The sequence below is a fragment of the Cryptomeria japonica genome, chromosome 3 (genome assembly GCF_030272615.1).
Source record: "Cryptomeria japonica chromosome 3, Sugi_1.0, whole genome shotgun sequence".
Lineage (NCBI taxonomy): Eukaryota > Viridiplantae > Streptophyta > Pinopsida > Cupressales > Cupressaceae > Cryptomeria > Cryptomeria japonica.
This window is the reverse complement of record NC_081407.1, coordinates 447315110-447320961: the sequence shown is the minus strand read 5'-3', so window position 1 is coordinate 447320961 and position 5852 is coordinate 447315110.

Genomic DNA, 5852 nt, shown 5'->3' with positions numbered 1-5852 from the left:
CTATCTAATTTCTTCTTACTAACATTTCTTTCGTTAGTCTTGGCAGTCCACTTGATCCGTTCAATCTTATCATTCTTATCGATCAATTGGCCTCTTTTCTGGATGTTTCTGGCCAATTCCTCGAGGGGGCATCCATATGTCATTATTATTGTCTAGGGCATTTTCATTACTATTCTTTGAAACAACGCTTAAAATCGCATTGTCTCAAAGAGGGGCAAAATGTAGACACCTAAAAATGGTCAACGCTTGCGGAGTCATACTTTAACATTTACGCATTGCCTTATTTTAAGTTTTTGCGTCGCATTAACATTTCTCCTATGATTCGTACTTGGTTTTTATCATTTGCGAACATCGAGTCATTCTTCTACATTCTTCAGTTATCTCGCTCTCAAATTTGGTCTTGTCAACAACACTATCCAGCCATGATTTTAATCGATTCTATCTTATTGCATCAATGTGCATGCTCATTTGTCATCATTTTGGACATCGTCAATCCTAATTAGGGTTTTGTCCTCCTGTCAATCTTGCGATTTATTTTGTCATCAATCGTTGTCCTCTTATCAATCTTGTCGATTTATTATCAATCCTTCAATCTTGTCGATTAATGATCGATTTGTCATCGGTCATTGTCATGTTCGATCTTGTCATTTTGCGATCGATTTGTCATCGATCGTGGTCATTTTCAATATTGTCATTTTGCAATCTATTTTGTCATCAATCGTTGTTTTTTTGTCAATCTTGTCATTTCGCGATCGATTTGTCATCGATCATCGTCTTTCTCAATCGTGTCAATTTGGATCAATTTGTCATTGTTCCTTGTCAATTGGCACATTTTATCAATTAAATCATTTATCACATTGGTCATTTATCAATCCAAAATCAAATCATGATCGAGTCAATTATCTTTCAAGACCTAATTGTCATTCTTGCATTGCTAATTCATCTTCTAGGGTTTTGTGATTTCATCATTTAACCTTGTGTGTCATTTCTTCCTTTAGGATTAATAAATTATTTATTTATCCTAAGTCTTCTCATTACAATTAAATGTTCATTTAATTGGCTAATTATTCCTCTTTGTGAATTAATTAATAAATGACAAATTGTTCATTAATTTACCTAATTCCTAATTTCCTAATTTTCATCAATTTCTTAATTCCTAATTTTCTTCTTTTTCTAATTTCTTAATTTTCTAATTCCTAATTTCAAATTCCTCCTATTTCTCTCCTAAATTCATGGAAAATGACATGACAATTTGTCATAAATTTGTCATAATTGACAATCAATCAATTTTTGACATAGAAATTGTCATAATTTGTCATAAATCATCAATCAACAAATTTTGCATAGAAAGTGCATAATTTGTCATATTTTGTCATAATTGACATAATTGATTTGCAATTTCCATTTGAATTGAATCATGCTAATCTTGTCATCTCTCCAATTTGTCTATAAATTGGATGAATTTCTTCAATCAAACCCCTTAATTAATAATCCTTAATCAGACTATCGAATTTACGCTTCTAGTACTCTTGATCAAAAATCCCGTCCACTTGCTTTCAATTGTGTGTGCACTTGTAGGTGAGATCCACAACCAAACCATTTGAGGAGGAAAGAAGAACAATGGAGCCGCATGAAGGAGCATTCAAATCGTGTCTTTGGTTTGCTTAATTTCTTTGCTTTTGAATGCTTTTATTTCATGTCTCTATTGAGTGTGTCTTAGGATAGATTTATCGCAATGGATGCTTTTGTGATTGAGCTATTACGTTTATATTTGTTTTGTGATGATTTCCTATTTCCTAACTTACAAGAGATACCAATCATAACTATGAATCTAGATCCAGCAGAGATGTTGATGATGAAGACTGCTTAGTGGTTATTAAAGCATTGTTGGCAAAATGATTTCCTAGAGGCACTAGAAAGTATAGAGGTAAGCTACCATTGAAATGTTTTGCATGCAATAAGATTGGTCATATAGCAGCTAATTGCCCTAATAGTGAAAATGAATACAAGAGAGACAAATTCAAGAAGTATAAGGGTAAAGGCAAGAGAGATTGTCTTGTAGCTATTGACAGTGGTATTACTGATGATGAATCTGATGATGATGCTAGTAAAGATATTGTGTTTGTAGCTATTAAGGAAGAGAAATCAAACTAGAAGGCATTAGTGTCCAGGATGGATAACTTTGATGATTGGATCATTGATAGTGGTTGTTCACATAACATGACCGGTGATCAGAGAAAACTTATTTCCTTGAAGGAATTTGATGGTGGTGTTGTCAGATTTGGCAATGACTCACCCCGCATGGTTAAAGGTAAGGGAGTTATTTCTCTTAATGGGAAGAGCAATGCTGACGATGTCTATTTGGTTGAAGGTCTAAAGCATAATCTTTTGAGTGTGGCACAACTTAATGACAGAGGATAAACATTGGAGTTTAGAAATGGTATGTGAAAAATCTTTGACAATAAAGGTAAATTGATTACATTCGGAAAAGAGACCAGAGGTAATCTATTTTATCTTAATCCTAAAGTTAGCAACTATTTGATTGCAAAGATAGATGATAGCTGGCTTTGGCATAGGAGATTTCATCATATAAATTTTGACATTATTGTTAAAGTGAGCAAGTCTAAGATAGTAAGAGGTCTAATTCAGATAGACAAATCGATTAATGCTCTTTGTAAACAATATCAGTTAGGAAAGATGACTTCTACTTTCAAGAGTAACTCCTTCTCAGCAGAACACTTGTTAGATTTGGTTCATATAGATCTATGTGGACCAATAAGAACTAGAAGCATTTCAGGTGATATATATTTCATGATCTTCACTAATGATTGTTCAGGGATGATGTGGGTCACATTCTTGAAGGATAAGAATGAAGCTTTTGGTAAATTCAAGGCATTCGGAGCCTTAGCTAAGAAAGAGAGTGGCAAAAAGATAAAATTTCCAAGAACAGATCAAGGTGGTGAATTCACTTCTTTGGAGTTCACTAAGTATTGTGATGTGAATGGTATCAAGCAACAACTTTCTGCACCAAGGACACCACAACAAAATGGTATAGAAGAGAGGAACAACTGGTCAATGGTTGAAGCTGCTAGAACAATGTTGATACAAGAAAGTGTGGCGAAATTTTTTTGGAGAGAAGTTGTAAGTATAGCAGTCTATAAAATGAACTGAGCTCTGGTGAAAAGAGGTAAGGACAAGACACCTTATGAGTACTGGTATGGAAGATCACCTGATGTTATCTATTTTAAGATCTTTGGTAGTAAGTGTTTTATCAAAATAGGTGATTAAATTAGAAAGTTTGAAGCAAAGAGTGATGAAGGCATATTCCTTGGCTATTCCACCAAGAGTAAGGCTTACAAATGCTTCAACAATCAGACTCAGAGAATTGTTGATAGTGTTGATGTTCGTGTAGATGAATGTCCTAAAATTTTAGAAGGAACCAGTTTAGAGAGAAAGGATAAAGATCCTTGCATTTTTCTTTTGGAACCTAAAATAGTTAAATCTAAAATCGGTAAGGAAAATCCTGATGTATTTGTTCAATCTGAATAGATAGTTTTAGAAGAAGAAGATGATGAACAAGTTGAACTTGAGGAGAATGATCATGTTATTCCTAGATATGTGAGACTAAATCATAGTCCTAAGAAAATTATTGGGGATAAGGATGTTGGAGTACTTACTAGAAGAAGAATTAGACATAACTCTTGCATGATATCCACCATTGAACCAAGAAGTGCTAAGGAAGCATTTGGTGATGATCATTGGGTGAAAGCTATGGAGAAGGAATTAGATCAGATTGAGAAAAACAACACTTGGACCCTAGTACCCCGATCGGTAAACAAGAATGTCATAGGTACTAAATGGGTGTTCAGAAACAAGTTAAATAAAGATGGTGTTGTAGTTCACAACAAGGCAAGAATAGTTTGCAAGGGTTATGCGTAAGAAGAAGGAGAAGATTATGGTGAAACTTTTGCACCAATAGCAAGACTGGAAGGAGTTAGAACATTACTTGCATTTGTAGGCCACAAGAAGTTCAAGGTATACCAGATGGATGTTAAGTCTACATTTTTGAATGAGATATTGGAAGAAGAGGTTTATATAGAGCAGCCTGATGGTTATGCATTGACAGATAAGGAAGACATGGTATGCAGATTGCATAAAGCTTTGTATGGATTAAAGCAAGCACCTAGAGCATTGTATGAATGGCTTCATACACATCTTATGAAGATAGGCTTTGCAAGAACAATGATAATAACAACATTTATCTCAAGTCTAAAGGAGATGAAATACTGGTCAGTGAAGTATTTGTTGATGACATTATATTTGGAGGTAATGATGTCATGATCAACAGTTTTACAGATGAAATTAAGAATGAGTTTGAGACGTCATTAGTAGGGGAAATAAAAAAATTCATAGGCTTACAAATACAGTAGATGAAGAATGGTATTTTCATTACTCAGTCTAAGTATGTGAAAGAAGTTTTGAAGACTTTTGGTATGAGTGACTGTAAACCAGTTGGAACTCCAATGGTTATAGGTTGTAAATTGTCCAAGGAAGATGCATCTAAGTCTATAGATGAGAAAGAATATAGATCAATGATTGGGAAATTACACTATGTTGTTCACAGTCGACCGGATATTGCCCATGTAGCTGGTATAGTTGCTAGATTCTAGAAAAATCCAAAGGAAGCACATCTGATAGCAACCAAGAGAATTTTTAGATATTTGAAAGGTACAGTTGACTATGGGTTATGGTATCCATATGGAGGAAATTTTGATTTGAAGGTGTTCACAGATGCTGATTGGGCAGGAGATATTGATGACTTGAAGAGTACTACTAGTGGAGAATTCTTTCTAGGAGGAAGGTTAGTTTCATGGAGTAGTAAGAAGTAGAGTTGTACTTCACAATCTACCGTGGAAGTTGAGTATGTATCAGCTCATATAAATTGCAAACAAGCTATTTGGATGAGGCACATTTTGGAAGGTTTTAAGATGAAGATCTCAGAACCTATAAAGATTTTGTGTGATAACACAAGTGCAATTAATATTTCTAAGAATCCTATTTTGCACGCAAGGACTAAGCACATTGAATTGAAGTATCACTTTTTGAGGGAAAAAGTTCAAACTAAAGATGTTATCTTAGAGCATGTTTCTACCAAGGAGCAGCTTGTAGATATTTTTACCAAACCTCTGCCTAAGAATACATTTGAGTGTCTTAGAAGACAACTAGGGATTGTACCCCTTCATGAGGTCAGTTGAACATGATGTTGATTGCATCAGTCCCTAAGTTACTTGCAGAATCTTACATGGACTGATGTTTTTGGAGTGGATGTATTCCATAGGGGGAGCATCAAGTTGTAGTTTGTTCATGCACAGTAAGAATTTGGAATTACATGTTTTACTTTCAATTTGGCATTGTTGTCAAAGGGGGAGAAGAATTATGTGATTGAGGAGAAGAATTATGTGTCTGATTAGGTGAACCATCGGTAGGATCAAGACAGACAAAGAATGGTGAACTTGGTAATGTAAACTAGGATTCCTATTCACCAATCCACAACAACAATTAGAGGCATTGATATTTGTATTTCCATCAATGCCAAAGGGGGATATTGTTGGCATTTTGCATATAGATTGCATTAATGATATGTTATCATTGATCTCAACTGAACCGGTGAATGGTATTCATGATATTACTGATGTTATTGTTGTTATTGCTATTGTCTTATAACCAGTATGATAAACTTTGAGGAAGATGTTGTAAACCAGTATATGGTAGTTTTTAAGTTAAACTGGTGTATAGGGTTAAACCTTTCTATGTTTTTGTAACCGGTAAACCCTAGCCGATAAAGTTTGTTG